The sequence below is a fragment of the Geotrypetes seraphini genome, chromosome 14 (genome assembly GCF_902459505.1).
Source record: "Geotrypetes seraphini chromosome 14, aGeoSer1.1, whole genome shotgun sequence".
In the NCBI taxonomy this organism is placed as follows: Eukaryota; Metazoa; Chordata; class Amphibia; order Gymnophiona; family Dermophiidae; genus Geotrypetes; species Geotrypetes seraphini.
The window spans coordinates 43,650,622-43,672,742 of NC_047097.1; positions in this window are offsets into that span (position 1 = coordinate 43,650,622).

A 22,121-nucleotide genomic window follows, 5' to 3' on the forward strand; every position below is an offset into this window, starting at 1 on the left:
CGCACTACATTACGGGCAGGAGGGATCCCAGGCCCTCCTGCCCTCGATGCAAACCCCCCTCCCCCCCAAGAACCTCCGACCGCCCCCCCAGCCGACCCGCGACCCCCCTGGCGACCCCCACGCCCCCCCCACCCCCCTTCCCCGTACCTTTGGTAGTTGGCCGGACAGACGGGAGCCAAACCCGCCTGTCCGGCTGGCAGCCAACGAAGGAATGAGGCCGGATTGGCCCATCCATCCTAAAGCTCCGCCTACTGGTGGGGCCTAAGGCGCGTGGGCCAATCAGAATAGGCCCTGGAGCCTTAGGTCCCACCTGGGGGCGCGGCCTGCGGCACATGGGCCCAACCCGACCATGTGCCTCAGGCCGCGCCCCCAGGTGGGACCTAAGGCTCCAGGGCCTATTCTGATTGGCCCACGTGCCTTAGGCCCCACCAGTAGGCGGAGCTTTAGGATGGATGGGCCAATCCGGCCTCATTCCTTCGTTGGCTGCCTGCCGGACAGGCGGGTTTGGCTCCCGTCTGTCCGGCCAACTACCAAAGGTACGGGGAAGGGGGGTGGGGGGGTCGTGGGGGTCGCCAGGGGGATCGCGGGTCGGCTGGGGGGGCGGTAGGAGGTTCTTGGGGGGGCGGTCGTTGGGGGGGAGGGGGGTTTGCGTCGAGGGCAGGAGGGCCTGGGATCCCTCCTGCCCGTAATGTAGTGCGGGGTGGGGTTAGGGGGTCGCCGTGGCCAAGAGGGTTTGGGCTCCCTTCTGGCCCGATATTGTCGGGAAGTCGGCGGTCCTTCGGGGTGGGGGTGCGAGTGGTCCTGCCGGGGGGGGGGATGTATCGGACGTCGGGGAGTCGGCCGGGCAAGAGGGCTTGGGCTCCCTCTTGCTCCGATCGTGGATGCGGGTGCGGGTGGGAGCGCGTGCGAGCGGTCGTTCGGGGTGGGGGTGCGAGCGGTCCTGCTGGGGGGGTGAATCGGGCATCGGGCGGGGTGGGAACTATGTTTTAAAACTTTTGTATACCGTGCTCACGCATATAACGCGCGAGGGGTATGCGCGGTAGGTAAAAACGCGTATAACGCGCGCGTTATATGCGTGAAAATATGGTAGTAGGGAAGAAATACTTTACAGAATAGCACCTGGTCGCTCTTCAATGAAGGCTCTGGACAAAGTATTCAAAGGCAAGGAAACAACACTCCAAACAAAGATCAGACTTGTCCATGCACTCATTTTCTCAGTGGTCAATTATGGATGCAAAAGTTGGACACTACGGAAACAAGACAGAAATAAGATTGACTCATTTGAGCTTTGGTGCTATAGAATGATTTTATGCACACTGTGGACTACCAGAGGAACTAACAAATTGATTCTGGAAGAAATCAAACCGGCTATGTCACTTGAAGCCCAAATGATGAAGTTACGACTGTCTTATTTTGGTCACACCGTCATAAGAGAGAGATCCTTGGAGAAGGACATCAAACAGCGAAGAGGGTGACCTGCAACCAGATGGTTGAACACATTGAAAACAACCATGGGGATGATGCTGGAGAACCTTACCAGACTAGCACAAAACCAATTTTCTTTTTAGATCCGTAATTCATCAAGTCACTAGGACTTGAACACAAGTCAATGGCACCTAACATAACATAAAATATTGGAATGATGGGATATTTAACAGTCAAAACATTTTCTTTATTGGTAGAAATTCTTCCCCATCTGCCACAATGGAAGTAACTTAGTAAATAACTGCAGATAAAGAAATGCATGGTCCATCCAGTCTGCCCAACTGTCAGTCATTATCAAGGAAATGCTGAACCAACAAACCAGTATGTTATTACATTTTACTTGCTAAGTTCCACTATAAGATGTCTTCCCCCCCTCCCCCCCACCTGGATATGCAAGACCTTTTCTCAGATATGAATGTGGGTTAAAATATGCTTACTTGCACTTGATCCATTCTTACCATTTTCAGGGCTCAGGCTATAAAAGTCTTACAAAGTGTCTGCTGTGGCCCACACTCATTTAATAATTTTGCTAGGTTAGCAAACGCTTGCAGTGCATTTGGGTGGAAATGTGCTCTGCCCTCAGGGAGATTTTCTTGCCACCCACTGCTGTGAACAATGACAAACTTGCTGTTGCTATAGGACAGAATAGTACTGAAGCCTAGGGGGTGCTTCAGGGGTTTCATATGGCATCATGGACAGGATCAAACAAAAACCAAAAAAGAACTGCAGGATAGAATTTTGTTTTGCCTCTTGTGGTGAGTGTGTGGTTCAGTAGGTAGAGTGATCTCTGGGTAGTGACCCATCTTCCATGTGAGTTTGAGACCACTGGAATATGGGCTGCGACATGGCAAATGAGGTTCAACGTGAATAAGTGTAAGGTGATGCATGTCGGTAACAAAAATCTCATGCACAAATACAGGATGTCCGGGGCTGTACTTGGAGAGACTTCCCAGGAAAGAGACTTGGGAGTTCTGATCGACATGTCGATGAAGCCGTCTATGCAATGTGCGACGGCAGCAAAAAGGGCAAACAGAATGCTAGGAATGATTAAAAAGGGGATCAATAACAGATCGGTGCGCCCTCACCTGGAGTACTGCGTCCAGCACAGGTCGCCATACATGAAGAAGGACACAGTACTACTCGAAAGGGTCCAGAGAAGAGCAACTAAAATGGTTAAGGGGCTGGAGGAGTTGCCGTACAGTGAGAGAATGGAGAAACTGGGCCTCTTCTCCCTTGAAAAGAGGAGAATGAGAGGAGACATGATCGAAACATTCAAAATACTGAAGGGAATAGAATTAGTAGATAAAGACAGACTGTTCACACTCTCCAAGGTAGGGAGAACAAGAGGGCACTCTCTAAAGTTGAATGGGGATAGATTCTGTACAAACGTAAGGAAGTTCTTCTTCACCCAGAGAGTGTTGGAGAGCTAGAACGCTCTTCCGGAGTCTGTTGTAGGGGAAAACACCCTCCAGGGTTTCAAGACTAAGCTAGACAAGTTCCTGCTAAACTGGGACGTACGCAGGTGAAGCTGGACTCATTTAGAACACTGGTCTTTGACCTGGGGGCCACCACGTGAGCAGACTGCCGGGCAGGATGGACCACTGGTCTGACCCAGCAGCGGCAATTCTTATGTTCTTACGCAGGGAGTTGATTACTTCTCACTACAGGTGAGTTTGGAAAGCCTGGCTTCTGAAGTCTTCTAATCTGGTTTAAACCAGATTAGGGATAGCTTGCATTCCAGCCCTGCTTTTCTCCCTCGCCAGCCCCTGTGCTACTGGGAAATGTAGTTTTTCCTGCTGAGTTTCTACAGCTGGTTTGGGAAACGCTAAACCGGTTTTGGCTTTTCTGGGCATTGTTTGAGGTGGATTTAATGAAGGAATACTTTTCCTCTGAATATTCCTGGGAGCTGCTCTGGGTGTTATACTATCAGTTTTATGTATCCTCTCCTTGTTTTTAATGTTACAATCCAGACCTGGCAAGGATTACTTTCTGCTCACATAGGCTTCCCTGTGACAATATGCATAAACCTAATTTGCATATACCGCCTCCATTACATGAAAATTTCTTTCATGCATATTCATTGTGGATATCCTGAAAACCTGACTGGCAAGAGGGTACTCCAGGACCGAGTTAAGAAACACTGAACTAGACTACCAGGGATCACCTCTGGCTAAGTCCTGGGGGTTTAGTGGGCTGGGGTGGGAATGGACCCCTCCACTCCTGCTCTGTATGCTCCAGATTCAAAATGGTGTCGCTGACCCCTTAGTGGTAGTCTTGCAGCAATATGTCAGCTTTCCATATAAGGGGCAAAGAAGAAAAGGAGGCCTGGGACAGAGAGGAACAGGGGTGGAAATGCAAAACAGAACAGGACCAGTAGCAAAAGAGACATACCTTCCTACAGCCCAATTTCTGACCCTCATCATCTTCATCGTGTTTTCCTTATCCTTCTTCCCAACCCTACCTCCACAAACTAATTTTCTCTCCTTTCCCCCCCCCCCCCTCTGGTCAGGCAACAGTATGGGGTGAGCCATTAGAGCCATGGCCTAACCAATAATTTTCCCATCAGCAACTAGACAGCTTGGGGGTCAGCATCAGAAAATAGTTTCTTGTTCTCTCTAACCAATATTATTTTCTATGCCTCTATGATTTGTCCTCCCCTTCCCTCTCCTCATCTCTGAGAGCTCCTTTCCCCTATCTCCTCCCTATCCAAATAATCTTTTCCCTCCTTCCTGTGATCTTATTTTTTCCCTTACCACCCCTGATTCTCAAGATCCTCCACATATAAGATCCACAAAAGAACAAATAAAATATACACAGACACACAAGTAAGATATTAAATTATTTTCTTTTTGTTATGTAAAATTAAGTCATGTTATATATTATGTAAAATGTTACATGTAGGGGTAGGGGTATATTCTTTGTAAGCTTATTAAGAAATCACAAAACATATTCTCTTTTTATTATCTGTAATTATGACTATTTGTACTGGCTGTGTAATTTCCCTCCCCCCTCCCTGCTTTCCTGTAAAATGATACTTTGTTTTTCTGAGAAACGAAACTTAGATTTCTTCATAAGCTACACCCATAACTAGCTTGTGACTGCGCATGTACAAAGGGGGGGGGGGGCTAAAAATATGTGGTTGTTTACTGAATAAAGTGGGATATCTCTTTGGATATGTACATGGTCTACATGTGTATTTATTCTTCCTACAAGAGATTATCCCCAGATGCATCTTACTTACAGACGACAGAAAGTGTGAGGCAGTATTGGGACCAGAACCTTTTCAGCTGGGGGCTCGTCCGGGATTGGAGACTGGTGCCGGGGCTTCAGTGAGTATCTGTTCTCTAGTGCTCACTGGGGTCTCTGCCCTCTTCCATGCCCTTATTTGATTATTGAGGTTTTTGGCAAGCCTCTCACGGAGTTTTGGCAACTCCTGTTACTTAATTTAGGCTTTTGGGAAGCCTCACAGAGTTTAGGGAACGCCTGCAGCACTTTTAAGTGGCCACACGTTCTTTTGGGAAGAACAAAATTATTAATAGCCTGCCTGCTCTGTTGTCTGTGGGGTACAAGCTTAGTCTCTCTATCGCTTAGAAGATAAGGTTATAGAGTATAAGGTTTCTCTTGCATTGTATCTTACTGTGTCTTGCTTATAAGGTAAGCGAGATTTGTGTTTTGTCATGGGTCAGAAAGACACTAAGGATCCTCCCCCTGCTAAGAAAGACGAGCCTTGTACAAACAAACTGCAGCTTTGGTATCTTTTAAATCTGTTTGTGCTCTCTGTTCAGCCGAGTTGCGTGTCTGACTTACGTTACTGATTTCTATCTGTGAAGAAAAAAAAATGGCATCTGGCTTTTCTTTTGTTCACTTGAAAAAAGTTCCCCATGCTGTGCCTCTGGGCAGCAGTGAGAGCTTTCACCCCCTCCTCCTTTTCCATGCTTTCCAGTGAGATAGAAGGCGGGCTTTTCTCCCGAAAGAGATGGAGGGAGGATCCAGAGGGGCTCAGAACTATCTGGCCAATTTAATGGCAGTATGTGGGAGATCAGAGTTTGCATAGCTAAATGTGACTGACCTTGGGATGCATTCTAACACAAAGATAGGATTTTATGTAGCTTGAATATTTTGCCTGTATGGAGAAATAGAAGTCATGATACTAATTTGATTAGAACCGGGTGTAGACTTTAGAGAATATATTTCTCTTGTTCCTTTCTTTTTAAAAGTTCTCAGAGGGGTACCAGAATGTGAATTGCAAAGGTGTTTTTAGGCAGATGACAGAGAGAATGAGGAATGTGCTTTTAGCCGACTACTCTAGAGTTTGATCTTGAGTGAAGTGGATTTGTTACAGGTAGTGAATGCTTTACAGAGAGTTGAGCCAGTTACGTGTTCTGGCAGTTGTGAAAGAGTACCTGCTGGTTTATCCAGCATGCTTATAGAAGGCATTGCGTATGTGTAAGCAAGAGCTGAGGTACGTGTTGAAAGAAAAAAAAAAAACCAACGTTTTGTTCCCCTGCATGGCTTGTGGGTGGAGTCGTGAGCTGATTTTTAGTTTACATTTTTGCAAGTCAGCACTTCAGGATAGGAACCTGATACAGATTAGGGATTGAGAATAATTCTTTTGTGCTTGCAAAAAGTTTAATTGTGTCCCGTAGTGAGTCTCTTTCAACTGCTGTTGCTTTCCACAGTTCAGCTCAAAGGCTGTGGCTTTTCGCTGAAAGGACTTATTTTCTCTTTGTTCTCTCTTCTTAATGAGTATGTGCTTATCTTACAGGGACGGTGCCTGCCCTCTGAGGGAAAGGAGTAGTACCACATTCCGCCACTAACGAAGAGCACTGAGAATAGTTCAGTACTAATTCTATGCTTCTTTTTCAGCAGATAGCATGTTTTCCTTTTCAGCAGCCACTCCCTTGGAAAAAAAGAAAGAAAGCAGCTATACCCTTTCCCCCATGTGATAGCAGTTCCGTAGTTACAGAGAAGATGAGCTTGAATTTTCCCCGACATATAACAGACAAGATTTCCTTTACAATGCTGCAGCATGAACTTCTACAGTGATTATTTAGTTTCACTGAAATTAATTCATGAACTCTGTTGCTATAATATCTGCAAAGACATTCTGGACTCATAAGATTTTAAAAAAACAGACTTTTTCTTAAACTACTTTACTTTAAATCACTTCATTTGACTTAGGCTTCTGAACTTTCATTATGCTTTTGCGTAATCCAATAGGCTTATTATGGCATCGTGTTAACAATCGTGTATTTTCTTTATCATTGTCTTCATGCATTGTTCTCAGGAAAAGATTTTTGTTTATCCTGTATTTTAAATTTTATTCATATTGCTGTATTCTATGTACTTGTGACAGGTTCTAAGCTTGTCACACAGTGTGACAGCGTCTCCTATTGGGTTTAACTACTGACATCACCAGTTCTTTTAATGATTTTAATTCAAATTTAAGAAATGAGTTCTTGCACCACACACAGAAAAAAGAAATATTATATCTTATATGTACTCCTTGTGTGCCTCATGTGCATATGGGTTAATTTTACATATTAGGCATATATTTGAGTTTCTTATCACTCTACAGTATTTTACATCTTATTGCATTCATTCTAGGTTACTATGCCCGACACTTCTGAGCATAGGGACCAATTCTATGCTGGTAATACTGAGGTTCTCTTCATTTAGGGGTTTAGATTTGTTTCATATAAGTAGGGTTCTATCTTTCTCTTAGCCTATTTGCTTTACATTTTCTGATCTTTATACCTGCTCATTTGAATGGTAAGTTTCCTGTATGGTTTGGCTTTGCCAGCAGCTTACATAAATTACAGGAAGCTGGGTTTCCTCTAGGATAGTGGATGGGATTTGCTTGTATTCTCACTTGAGAATTCAAGTATGCTTTGGGACAGATCTTCTAGGCACCTGCCTTTGCAGGCCTAGGTAGTATGTTTTTCTGGCTTTTGTACACTTCGTCCTCTCTAATTGGCTTTCAGTGAATATACTTGCACGACAACACACTGATCCATAAGCCGAGCTGTGCCCCACGTGCCCCCTAAGAGCCAGAGGTAAGACCATGAGCACCCTGGGTGTGTCTATCACGTGCGTGAACTTACGTGATTTTCACGAAGGGATTGAAAAGTACTGGCACTCGTAGGCTGTACGGGGTACAATGGCATGGATAGTGTGTAGGATATGATGGTGCAGTATTTCGTGCAGTTTGTTCTACCAAACCTTTTTGTATGGTTCTGGGTAACTCTAGTTAGTTAAGGCCACACCCAATAGAAGCGTACAAAAAATTGGTGCATATAACTCTGAATATGGATGTAGCCAAGGCCAGAAAACCATACTACAGATTCATATTAAGGACACGCTTCATCATATTCTCTGTATGTACTTTGCTCCTCAGCCAGACCATAGCGGAAATCAGGTAATGCGTCACATACTTCTATCCAGCTTATATTTTCTGTCAGTGACTTTTTGTCTCTGTCCGTTCTTTGTTCTGAGTGTTCCCGCCTTGTGCCTTGTGGTTCTCATTCATACCACACCTCTCCGCCTGGCTTGTGGCAGATATAACTATCTACATTCAACAATGTGAAACAGCATATGTCTCGTATGCCTGCACTATACTGTGTATGATATGTGGTTTGCATGATATGTGAAAGAATTATTTATATTTCTTTTCCAATGTTTTATCTATATATCAGATCTCTGAAACCTTCCCGGAGTACCTTTCCCTCCACGCTACTACTGGTCGCTTATGACATCATCTTTATGACGTAAGGGGGGATTGTAGGGGTAGGGGTATATTCTTTGTAAGCTAATTAAGAAATCACAAAACATTTTCTCTTTTTGTTATCTGTAATTATGACTATTTGTATTGGCTGTGGAATTTCCCTCCCCCCTCCCTGGTTTCCTGTAAAATGATACTTTGTTTTTCTGAGAAACGAAACTTAGATTTCTTCATAACTAGCTTGTGACTGCGCATGTACAAAGGGGGGGGACTATAAATATGTGTTTATTGAATAAAGTGGGATATCTCTTTGGATATGTACACAGTCCACATGTATATTTATTCTTCCTACAAGAGATTATCCCCATTTGCATCTTACTTAAAGACAACAGAAAGTGTGAGGCAATATTGGGACCAGAACCTTTTCATTACACATCTATGCAATTGTGCCAAATTGCTGTAAATTTTCAGGAAGCTTGATGCAGAATTGTCTAAATCTTGCCATAGAGCCTAACCCTGAGCTACAGCAAAAAAAACAAAAAAAAAACTGGAGGTTGTGACTAGAGAATGACACGGTGAAAAAATTGGTCCCCGTCACCGCCCCGTCCCCGTCTCACCATCCCCGTCACCGCCCCGTCCCCGTCTCACCAACCCCGTCACCGCCCCGTCCCCGTCTCACCATCCTCTTCACCGCCCCGTCACCGCCACTGCCACCCCATTCACCGCCCCGTCACCGCCACTGCAATCCCATTCACTTTTCTTTATTTACGTATAAAGGAAACATTCTTTAAAACTTTAAAACTTAGTTAAATATTAGTTAATAACTATACAAAAACAAAACATGCAGAGAAAAAATTAATTAATAAAAATTCTCAAAACTGACACATTTTGATCACTAAATTTAAAATAGTTATTTTTCATACAGTTTTTCAATCACTAATCTTCCACCACCCCTGGGGCTAGCAATGCAAAAACAAACACGACATGTACTTTAAATGCTGCCGTGATTAGCATAGTGACCGCGGCTACGGCTGCAAGTCTCCCCTCCCCCCAGCGATCACGGCAGGAGGGCACCCAACCCCTCCTGTAGACCCCCCCAACGGCCCTCCCGACAATCGCAGAAGGGTACCCAACCCCTCCTGCCGGTCCTCCCAATGGCCTCCCCTAAGATCGCCGGCAGGAGGGTACCCAACCCCTCCTGCTGGACCCCCCCCCAACGAACCATCCCACCCCGGAACCCCCTTAGTCTTACTTTTCAAGTTGGACCGGACAGCTCCTCGCTCGTCTGGCCAGCAGGCCTGCCTCCGTCCAAATGAGGCGGGCCCGCCCCTACCCTGCCCAACCCACAGGATCCTAGGGCCTGATTGGTCTAGGCACCTAAAGCCACTCCCGCTATAGGAGGGGCCTTAGGTGCTTGGGCCAATCAGGCCCTAGGATCCTGTGGGTTAGGCAGGGGAGGGGAGGGGCGGGCCCGCCTCATTTGGACGGAGGCAGGCCTGCTGGCCAGACGAGCGAGGAGCTGTCCGGTCCAACTTGAAAAGTAAGACTAAGGGGGTTCCGGGGTGGGAGGGTTCGTTGGGGGGGGGTCCAGCAGGAGGGGTTGGGTACCCTCCTGCCGGCGATCTTAGGGGAGGCCATTGGGAGGCAGGGGAGGGGAGGGGAGGGGAGGGGAGGGGAGGGGCGGGCCCGCCTCATTTGGACGGAGGCAGGCCTGCTGGCCAGACGAGCGAGGAGCTGTCCGGTCCAACTTGAAAAGTAAGACTAAGGGGGTTCCGGGGTGGGAGGGTTCGTTGGGGGGGGGTCCAGCAGGAGGGGTTGGGTACCCTCCTGCCGGCGATCTTAGGGGAGGCCATTGGGAGGACCGGCAGGAGGGGTTGGGTACCCTTCTGCTGCGATTGGCAGGAAGGGTTGAAATGACAAATGAGGAGCACGGTGAAATAGCGGTTCCTAGAAGGGGGTACATTGGCCCGCGGGGACAAACCTGTTCACCGTTTCCGCGGTCGGTGAATGGCCTTGTCCCCGTCACCGCAGCGACTGCTATTTTTCTTCCCCGTTTTCGGCGGTGACCCGCGGCTTAAATGCGATGGCCGCGGGTAAACCGTCACCGTGTCATTCTCTAGTTGTGACTATTTAGTAAGGGAGTAATTCTATAAAGATAGCCTGAATCTGGGCACTTAAATGCACCATAATCCTATAACAGCATCTGGGCACCCAGATTCCATTATAGAACAGAGTATAAGTTAGCATTTGCACAGTAATATTTAGGTGTTATTACACCATGTAAAAAGCAGGCATAAATGTTGCACTTTAGCACGTAATTTGTAGCAAACTATAATTTATGCAGGTAAGGGAGGGTGAAACTCATCCCACCCCACCCATGCCGAGCACATCCCTTGCAGTTAAATACTGTGTGATCTGCTTGCTTTCATATTAGAATACCACCGAGCGTGCACATTGCATTTAGACACATGAATGTTACAGTCATGCACATAAATGCTATCATTCTGTAATCTTAAACTAATGCTTATATTTAGGTGCTGAGGCTATAGAATTAAGGATAAGTGGCTACCTGGGGTTGAATCTATCCTTCAGGTCATGCTGATTAAAGTAAAAATGTGCAATATTTGTTTCACCATCTTTTACGGCAAGAAAGGAAATCTTCTGGATGTTTTCTAGAAATAGAAAATCCTGTAAATTCTTCTGGATGTCATCCAAAACTCTTCAGTAGACTCCAGATAGGTAAGGGAATTTCATCTGAAGTTCAAATGTAATTACATTGGAAAAAAAACAAAACACACCAGCTTAAATTCAGAAGCTTGTTTTCCGGTCAGTGGCTTTCAATCTCAGCTGTCACTTGTGATCACTGTCCAGGGTGGAGGAAGGAGAGCTGAGGTTCAGATCTATGTGATATATTACAGAAAATGAAAGATTGGTACTGCACAACCACTCTGTTCTCAGTACAGTGGTACCTCGGTTTACGAGTGCACCGGTTTGCGAGTGTTTTGCAAGACGAGCAAAACATTTGCAAAATCGGTGCCTCAGAAATCGAGCATGGCTCGATTTACGAGCACCCCCCCCCCCCGCAATCCAGCACCCCCCCCCTGCGATCCAGCACCCCCCCGCCTCGAACCGGCACCCCCGCCACGATCTGCCCCCCTGCCACAATCCAAACTCCCCCCCCCCGACACAATTGGGCACCCCCCCCCGTCGCTTCTTACCCTCATCTGGGCACTCTTGAAGATCGGCCCTCATCTGCTGGGCCTTGAGCATCTGAGCATGCTCAAGGCCTGTGAGTTCACGTTCTGAACGTGAACGTGAACTCGCAGGCCTTGAGCATGCTCAGATGCTCAAGGCCCAGCAAATGAGGAGTCCGATCTTCTAGAGTTCCCAGATGAGGGTAAGAAGCGGCAGGGGGTGCCCAATTGTGTCGGGGGGGATGTCGGATCGTGTCGGGGGGGGGTGCCCAATCGTGTCGGGGGGGGTCAGATCGTGTCGGGGGGGTGCCCAATCGTGGCGGGGGGGTGGATCGTGGCGGGGGGGTGCCGGTTCAAGGCAGGGGGGGTGCCGGATCGCAGGGGGGGGGGTACCTGATCGCATGGGGGGCCTTCGAGGGGAGCAATGCTAGTTCTCGGGGGGGGGGGGGGGGAACGCATCAAAGCGAGTTTCCATTATTTCCTATGGGGAAACGCGCTTTGATAAACGAGCATTTTGGATTACGAGCATGCTCCTGGAATGGATTATACTCGTAATCAAAGGTACTACTGTATTACCAATCCCTCCAGGAACTAGGCTTCAGCTAACTAAATGTTGATCTCGTCTCCCTTTGATATCTCTAAGCCGATCCCAAAGCCTAAGACACTCACCAATGCAACCTCAACTTGCACTGACTGATATCACTTGGTGATCGATGGATTCACTACAAGGGGTTTTCTTAGAAAGGGTGGTGGCAAATCATGGGTCCTCCCAGATGATTAAAGCCCTTAAGGATGGATCACATCTCTTATGGTTATGATTTATGGTTTATTGATTTATATTGTGTCTAAATTTAAACCTAGGTAGATTACACATTATGGGGTAGATTTAAAAAAAAAATTTTTGCACCCAAAGTTAGGCGACAGAATGATCCACATTAAGCTAGTATTTTGTACTGCCAGTGGTGTAGCGAGGGTGACCAGTGCCCGGGGCAGTGGCACCCCTCTATCGCCTCTTCGCCCTGCCCCCCTCCCCTGCAGCGGATGCGCACCCTTTCCCTGTACCTTTCTAACTTTGGCATGAGCAGCGAAGAACCTGCTGCTCACGTCGGCTTCAGAGCTTTCTCTGATGTCATTTGTTCCCAGAAGTGATGTCGGAGAAAGCGCCAAAGCCGACGCATGCAACAAATTCATCGCTGATTGCGCCAAAGCTAAAAAGCTATAGGGAAGGGGCATAGGTACACACGCAGCAGAGCGAGGAGTGGGAAGGGGACAGAGAGCAAGAGGGGTGCCGGTGCCCTGAGGAAGACCGCGCCCGGGGTGGACTGCCCCCCTTGCTACGCTACTGTGTACTGCATAAAACAGCCTTCATAGAATACTAATTTAGCACGCATTTTGGCTTTGATTTTATAAATCATACCAAAAAAAACACACTTCTATTGAAAAATAAATAAAGTGCAAGGGTAATAACCAGATACAGTAAAACCTTGGATTGCAAGTAACTTGGTTTGCAAATGTTTTGCAAGACAAGCACAACATTTTATTAAATTTTAACTTGATTTTTAAGCAATGTCTTGCAATACAAGTATATACAGTATACACACATTACAACCGAGTCCATGGTTCTTTTCCCGCTGACACTGCAAGAGTGTAGTGACTGCTCTAAACGAGCAAAGTCTTGCAATACGAGTACATACAGTACATTACATTACATTACATTACATTAGTGATTTCTATTCCGCTTGTGCCTTGCGGTTCTAAGCGGATTACATGTTAGAAGACTGGACATTTCCAGTAGCATTGCAGTACATATAAACAAGAATGCGTTAAGTTACAATTGTTGTTCTGGACTTTTCCAGGATAAATTGGTAGTAGATAGTAGATAGTGATAGGTTGTTTAGACGAATAGAGATAATATTGTCCGGATTCTGTTGTTTAGACGAGTAGAGATAATACTGTTCGGATTTGGGTGTTGCTGGTGGTGGTGTTTGGGTAGTCATGAGAGCATTATCTTAAACTTTTGTGAGGTTATGATGATGGGAAGTGTTTTTTGAAGAGATGAGTTTTGATTTCTTTTCGGAATGCTTTAATGTCTATTGATTTGGTCAGTAGATTGGTGATGGTAGTATCGATCTTTGCTGCCTGTGTCGCTAAAAGGCTGTCATATAGTTTCTTTCGTCGTGTTCCTTTGAGAGGGGGGTGAGTGAATAGGCTCTGGGTTCTCCTTGATCTGTGTGAAAGGTTACGGTGTAGTCTGTTGTTTAGGTAGCTGGGTGCTGTTCCATGTATTACCTTGTATAGTAGACAGTAGAATTTGAACTGAGATCTTGCTTTTATTGGTAGCCAGTGTGAGTCTAAGTATGCTTTGGTGATGTGGTCGTATTTGCCCAGTGAGTAGATGATTCTGAGGGCCGTGTTCTGAACTGTCTGCAGTTGTTTTATCATGTAATTTGGGCATGGTAGGTATAGGCTGTTACAGTAGTCTACAATACTCAGTACTAGGGATTGTACTAATATCTTGTATTGATCTTTGTTGAAGAATTTTCTTATTTTTCTTAGGTTACGTATTGTGAAGAATGCTCTTTGGATGATTTTGTGGATTTGAGACTGCATTGTGCAATTTCTGTCTAGTAGGATTCCCAGGATTTTGAGTGTGCTTTGCATTGGGTACTTGATTGTGTTTACTTCTAGTTCTGTGAGAGAAGGTTTTTTTTCCCTTTCCAGTATACACGGATCACATCATCACAACTAAGCCGATGGTTCTTCTCTCTCCGACGCTGCAGGAGTGTAGTGACTTTTCTAAATGAGCGAGGTCTTGCAATACAAGTACATATAGTATTTTGTATTAAACTTTTTGGGTTGTGGAACGAATTGTCTAAGGTTCCATTATTTCTTTATTTATTTTTTTTTTTATTGTTTATTGATTTTCAAATTACATACCTTGCAATCACTTGTACAGAAAGTAAATTAGTAGGATATGACCTATATCCAATATAAATCATAATCAGACCAAATTAAACAAAATGCAAAGAAAATTCTTTCAACTAACTCAACTCCAGTCCTCAAAATGTGGATCCAAGATTACTTATAGCGAGCAAAAAAGAAATAATGTAAGAAGATAAATTACATACAGAACTGAGGTATGAGCAGTTATATAAATTATAAAGCTGTTGGTTTCTCTTTATCTAGTCGAGACATAGCCAGAAAAGCAGTTAACTGTTGTGGTTCAAAAAAAACATATTTAACTGAACGGTAGCAAATAATACACTTGCAAGGATGTCTCAGATAAAACGTCACTCCCAGTAAAGTGACTCCAGGTTTCAACAACAGAAATTCTCTATGCAGTAGAAGCTTAGTCTGACAGAACCTAGATGCCTAAGTTTTCTTATAGCATCAGTATCAGTGGGCAGAGGAAACAGCACCGAAGCAGCGCAAAGATCGTTGGCATCGCGATCTTGCTGCTTCTCTACGGTAAATGGTGCGGGGAGGCCAGGGGGATGAGCGGTCTTTCGGGACGGGGCAGGGCAGCAGGCCTTCAGGGTGGGGCAGGCAGGCAGGCCTTCAGGGGGGGAGATAAGCCTTCAGGGGGGATGCAAGCCTTCAAGGGGGGGGACAAGCCTTCATGGGGGGAGACAAGCCTTCATGGGGGGAGAGAGGCCTTCAGGGGGGGAGACAGGCCTTCAGGGGGGACATGCCTTCAAGGGGGACAGGCAGGCTGTCCTTCAAGGGAGGGACAAGCCTTCAAGGGGGACAGGCAGGCAGTCCTTCAAGGGAGGGACAAGGCTTCAAGGGGGACAATAGGCCTTCGGGGGGTGCAAGCCTTCAAGAGAGAGGGACAGGCCTTCAGGGGGGTGCAGGCCTTTCGGGGATGGGATGCAGACCTTTAAGGGGGGGACAGGCCTTCGAGAGGGGCCCTGGTGTAGAAGTACATGGAGGGAAAGGGGGGTTTCAAAGAGACGTGCATATGCCAGACTTTGGGGGGGAAGAAATAATGGGTCTGAAAATAGGGGAGAGGGAGAGAGATGATGGACCATGGGATTCAGGGAGAAAAGGAATAGAAAGGGAGAGAAGTTGGACACAAGGGATGTGTGGAGGGGGGGATAGGAGGGTAGTTGAGAAAAGAAAGGGAGAGATGGTGGACCCTGGGGTGGTGGGGAAGGAGGGAGAGATGCTGGTTGAAAGGATAGTTAAGAAAAGGTGGATATGTGGAGGGAGATGAAAAAAAGGAAAGATGCCAGACCTCCTGGGGAGGGAAGGAAAACGGAAGGGATGGACAGAGATGGAATATGGATGGTTAGCATGCAGAGAGAAGAAAGAAGGAGACCCTGGCAAGCAAGTTATCAGAAGACAACCAGAGCCTTGGACCAACAAGATTTGAAAAATAACCAAACAAAAGGTAGAAAAACTAATTGTATTTTCTGTTTTGTGATTACAATATGTCAGATTTGAAATGTGTATCCTGCCAGAGCTGGTGTTAGACCGCAAACGTGAGCCATGATTTAACAGAGAGAGGAAAAGTCCTTTTTGTTTCTTTATTTTATTTACACCACTGCGCCAGTGTGGTTAGGAGAAGCCAAAGGGGGGTGAAAAAGCTATAAAATAAACCCACCAGGATGTTTGAAAAAAACACCCAATTGGGCAGGAAAATTGAATCGAAAAACCAATTCAATAGGCTGAATCGAATCGAAATTTTTTTCCTGAATCGGGTAGCACTAGTTTGCGCTACTGTCTTAGATTTTAGGACCTGGGATTGAGGAGAGATGGCATCCTCAGTACTTTATATTGCAAGTGAAACGAGGATTTGGTCAGACTTTTGAAGGGTCTGCAGAAGAAAAATATTGTATAGGCCGGGGACATGAGACAGCAGGAAATGGGAACTTTTCTTCCTTCAATTTTTGTGAATGGCAAGGCTGAGGATGTCATAGAGTTCAGTTAAAATATGTGCTTTATAAGAAAATATAATAATGTGTTTTATAAAGTTTATAAGCATTGCTGGCCTACCCAGTGAGGTGTTCCTAGTGGTGGTGGTGGTGGTGGTGGCAGCGTGTCAATGTGTTGAGAGGAAGAGGTGGTCTGGGAAATTCTGCTGAGCAAACTCTGGGCCCATTTCCACCCCCAGTTAGTCCACTCCACTCAACTGGTTCACACACTAAGTGAGTCTTTGGGTGTTGTGCCTGGGTAGTTGTTTTGGGATCTCTTCCAGTGGTTTGTCCAAGGAAGGAAACTTTGTTAACCTTAGCATTGACCTTCAGAATATGTTTGTAACAGTGCTGCTTGTGTGGCATTAGGCTATGTAGTGATCGAAAGAAAATAACCAGACCTTTGCACATTTTTGCATTATATGATGGGTGTATGAGGAGATTCACATTTCCTGCACAGCTAAGTCTGTGCGAAGTTACCTTGTGCTGTATTTGACATCTAGCACGGTCTCTGTTTGGAAGGAAAGATCTAAGCTTAAAAATGAAGTGGCCAGAAGTTATGGTAAAAGCAGATAGCGTAGCTGGTTTTAAGAAGGATTTGGACAAATTCCTGGAGGAAAAGTCTATAGTCTGTTATTAAGACATGGGGGAAGTGTCTGCTTGCCCTGGATCGGTAGCATGGAATGTTGCTACTCTTTGGATTTTGACCAGGTACTAGTGACCTGGATTGGCTACCATGAGAATGGGCTACTGGGCATGATGGACCATTGGTCTGACCCAGTTAGGCTATTCTTATGTTATGTTCTCATTTGTAGGGGCCTTTGTTTTCACTTCTTATTTTAATGTATTTTTTTTCTGGGAACTTATCAGTGTTTTTTCTAATGGGAACAAAAATGGAAGAGAATTAATGTGTGTGGAATGGGGGGGTAACTAATTTCTTCAGCTAAATAATTCAGTCTACCTCAACCAGACATCGGAGAACACATGCACCATTCGCACATCCTCCAACCAAAAACGTCAAAAGAAAAAAACTGTTCGACAACCTCCCAGCCATTCGAGCTGCAACACTCGACTCGACCCCCAACTCTAACTCTACAAACTATTGACCTCAACCACAGACTACAAAACCTTCAAAAAAGAAATAAAATCCTTCTATTCAAAAAACACATAAAACCGAACTAACACAATCAGAACTGTCCCAAGCATCACCTGCAACTACTCCAAATGTACTTCTGATGTCATGACAATTCAGACATAATTTATGTTATGTTATGTTATGTTTGGAATAATGGTTACATATATGAGGTTCAATAAAAGAAAATTTTCACTGCCTGTTTCTATTCTGACCATTTATTCCGTTTCATGGTTATTACAAAAAATATTTTTTTACATTGGAGGGGTGTCAAAAAATGATGGGCCCCAGGTGCCATATACCCTAGGTACACCACTGGTAACCCTAGAAAATGTCTGGTAACCAATGGCATATCTGAAGTCCTAAAAGAATAAAACAAGGAGTTAAAGAGGCTAATGGACATTGAAGGGTATATATTAATGTGAATATTTTACCAATGTCTCACTTTTGACTGCGTGATATACTGCTTAGAAACATAGAAACAGAAGATGACGGCAGATAAGGGTCTACCCACTCTACTGACCCACCCCCCAAGTCTACTATCCTAGGGATCACACTCCTGGTGACAGGTTCCCTTTGGTTAACCCTCTAAGGGATCCCACATGGGCATCCCATTTGTTCTTAAATTCTTGCACACTGTTTGCCTCGATCACCTGCACTGGGAGCTCGTTCCAAGGATCAACCACTCTCTCGGTGAAGAAATATTTCCTGGCAATGCCATGAAATTTCCCGCCCCTGAGTTTGAGCGGATGCCCTCGTGTGGCTGAGGGTCCTTTGAGAAAGAGAATCTCTTCTTCCATCTCGATTCGGCTGGTAATATACTTAAACGTCTCGATCATGTCTCCTCTCTCCCTACGTTCCTCGAGTGAGTACAGCCGCAAATTTTTCAGCCTTTCCTGGTACGATAGATCCTTGAGCCCCGAGACCATCCTGGTGGCCATCCGTTTCACCGATTCTACTCTCAGCACATCTTTTCGGTAGTGTGGCCTCCAGAATTGCACACAGTATTCCAAATGAGATCTCACCATGGTTCTGTATAATGGCATTTTGACTTCAGGCTTCCGGCTGACGAAACTCCTGCGGATGCAACCTAACAACTGTCTTGCCTTAGATGTAGCCTTCTCCACATGATCAGCAGTTTTCATGTCTGCGCTGATGATCACTCCCAAGTCTCGTTCTGTTGAAGTTCTAGCTAAGGTCTCACCATTCAAGGTGTAAGTTCTGCACGGATTTCTGCTGCCGAGGTGCATGATCTTGCATTTCTTAGCATTGAAGCCCAGCTGCCAGGTCGAGGACCAAAGCTCCAACAAATGTAGGTCCTGTGTCATACTATCGAGTGAATTGCCGTCTCTCATTATATTGCATAGTTTGGCGTCGTCAGCGAATAATGTTATCTTACCTTGAAGCCCCTGAGTTAGGTCCCCTATGAATATGTTGAAAAGGAGCGGGCCCAAGACTGAGCCCTGTGGTACTCCACTGGTCACCTCCGATGTTTTAGAGAGGGTACCGTTAACTACCACCCTCTGAAGTCTGCCACTCAGCCAGTCATTGACCCATGTAGTTAGTGTTTCTCCCAGCCCCATTGATTTCATCTTGCTCAACAGCCTGCGATGCGGGACACTAATGGCATAAATGTAGGTATTCTATAAGATGCCTAAATTCTGGGAATGCTCCTGACCTGCCCATGCCCCTTTTGGAGTTGCATACTATAAATTGTAGATACCCATGATATAGAAAAACAGAAGAGTAAAGATGGACCAGACAAATTCCTGCAGAAGGGTTTTATTTTAAAAAGACCCACAGTTTAAAAAGTTCAGTAAAAACGTTAAACAAATATTTTTTAAATTTGACAAAACCTATTTTTCTGACAGGATGGAAAAACTGGACATTCATTGGACTAAGTGTATACGCCACAATGGAGACTATGTTGAGAAATCTAACAGGTTTTTTAGAAATATTTGTTTAACTTGGAGCCTGTTTTACAAAGCCGCTCTAGCGGCTGCCGTGCAGCAACAGCCCCGAAGCCCTTCAAATCTCTATGGGCTTCAAGGCCGTTACCGGGCGGCTTTGTAAAACAGGTCCTTGGTATTTTACCAAACTTTTCAAACCACACATCAGAGAAATGCATGCTTATAAAACAACAAAAACAGACGAATTATAATAAAATAAAAATACATGTTATTAATTTTAAAAAAAAGAATAAATGAACTTGCATCAAAAAATGAATGAAAAACATACTAATGTAAATAGATATGAATCCACACAATATTTATACAAATGAACCAGAAATGTGTATGTTTAAAAACCACAGGAATAGATAAATAAATTATATACACACACATCAGGTCACTAATAAAACATTAGGGCATAGGGCAGATCTGCATGTAACTCCTGATGACTGCCAATTAACCCCCCCCCCTTTTTTTTACAAAACCACAAAAGCGTGCTGAATGCTCTGCGCTGCTCCCGACACTCATAGAGTTCCTAAGAGCATCAGGAGCAGCGCAGAGCATTCAGAATGCTGGCCTGCACTAAAAACCACTTCTCGGTTTTGTAAAAGGGAGGGTGTTTGTTAACACCAATTGATAGCACCCATTTAGCCAATTATTTTGCATGTTGATCTGTGATCCATGCTCAAATCGGTTTGGGTGACCTATACTGAATCTGGAGGTATATGTACATAATTTAGAAAAATATTGAATTAAATATACATGTATTAAACTAGGCAAAATTGACCTCTCTTCCCTACTGGGCTCTAAAATAAAAGGGACCCTTCCCAATCTCATTTCTGATAGAGTAAGCAGAGAATTCATTTTTTTAAAAAAATCACATTTTAGCAAAACATTACATTTAAAAATAAAGGAATTTATGAGAGATGGGGATATACTGTTGTAGGAATGGTCAGAGATGGGATCTCTGTACCTTCTAACAAAGGGAGGGAGGTTCTTTGGAATGAGGAAAGAGGGCTTTGTTAAAAGGACCAATCCTATAAGAATACAGAGCAGAGGAGGAAGGAATGGCAGGGAAGCAGATGGAAAATTATGTTCTTACTTGTTAATTTTCTTTCCTTTAGACCAGGGGTGTCGAAGTCGGTCCTCGAGGGCCGCAATCCAGTCGGGTTTTCAAGATTTCCCCAATGAATATGCATGAGATCTATGTGCACGCACTGCTTTCAATGCATAGTCATTGGGGAAATCCTGAAAACCCGACCGGATTGCGGCCCTCGAGGACCGACTTCGACACCTGTGCTTTAGACGCAGCAGATGAATCCAGAGACCAATGGGATAGCACACATCTACCAGCAGGTGGAGATAGAGAAACTGATTAACAGGTGGTCCTATTGGCTGGCACTCCTCCTGTATCTCCAGTATAGCTCCTTGCCCAAGCATTCGTAACCATCAATAGACATAGCAGGTAAAAAACTTATTTCCCATAACAACCATCAAGAATAACAAACTGCGAAAGTTGCAAAAGAAACAACCGACAGACAATATCCAGAAAGGGTGGGGCTCTGGATTCATCTGCTGCGTCTAAAGGAAAGAAAATTAACAGGTAAGAACATAATTTTTCCTTCCTTAGCAACAGCAGCAGATGAATTCAGAGACCAATGGGATGTAGCAAAGCAATCCTCAATCTGGGTGGGAAGCAAATGCCGCCTCCACAACAACCGAAGCACTACACGCATCCACCGCATGCGCCCCCACAACCAATCGGAAATGCTGAGATAAAGCACTCTCGGAAGACCAAGTAGCCGCAAGACAAAACTCCTCCAAGGAAGGTGATGAAGTACGTTCGCCAACTGCCAACAAGCAAGCGTTAATAATGTCTTCTTGGACCCATCAAGCGACAGAGGCTCAAGACACCACCATACGATTGAGGCGTCCCTTGAAGAACACAAAAAGGTGATCTAAACCTCCAAAAGACATTAGAAACCCAGCTCCCGGCGAACGCTCCGCACTTCCAAAAAATGCAGTGAATAACAGCACGTCTCCCCATTTCTCCACCCAGGAAGAAGGAAGGAAAAGGGAGAGTGTCATAAAAGAAAGGATGACACCTCCCGAGAGAGAAATTTTGGTACCGTCCGAACTGATACCCCAGACTTCGTAAATCAGAAATAGGAAACCATGCCGTACAAGGCCTGCAACACAGAAAACTGTCGAGCTGAAGACATGGTCCCAAGAAACACCGCACTCAAAGACACAGCCTATAAGAGGCTCAAAAGTAAGCGTGAAACAGAGCCTCCAGGAAACAGCAAAGAAGTACCTAAAGACTATACTCCAGAGAGGCGTACGAATAGACAGTACTCCATCCCGGAACTGCACCTCACGAAGCTGAGAAGTAAGTGAAGATCAAGACACCGAGCTTCGGAAACAAGCCTAGATTGCCACTTGAAGCAAAAGGGAATGGAACACAAAGCCCTTGCCAGAATGCATATGCCAAAAAGGAAAGAACAGAAAACATAGAAGCCAGGCAGAGAGCCATGACACCCATGACCTAACAAAAGCCAGGTCAGAATACCAAAGGAGGACGAATAACCAGAGTGGTCGGACCCTAGTAGATCAAATCCGAAAGCACCAGGAATCCCAACAGAGTGGCTGTGGAAAGACACATCAGATCCGTATAGCAAGAAGGGTGCAGCCAAGCCAAAGATTCTCTGAGTACAGCACCCTGAA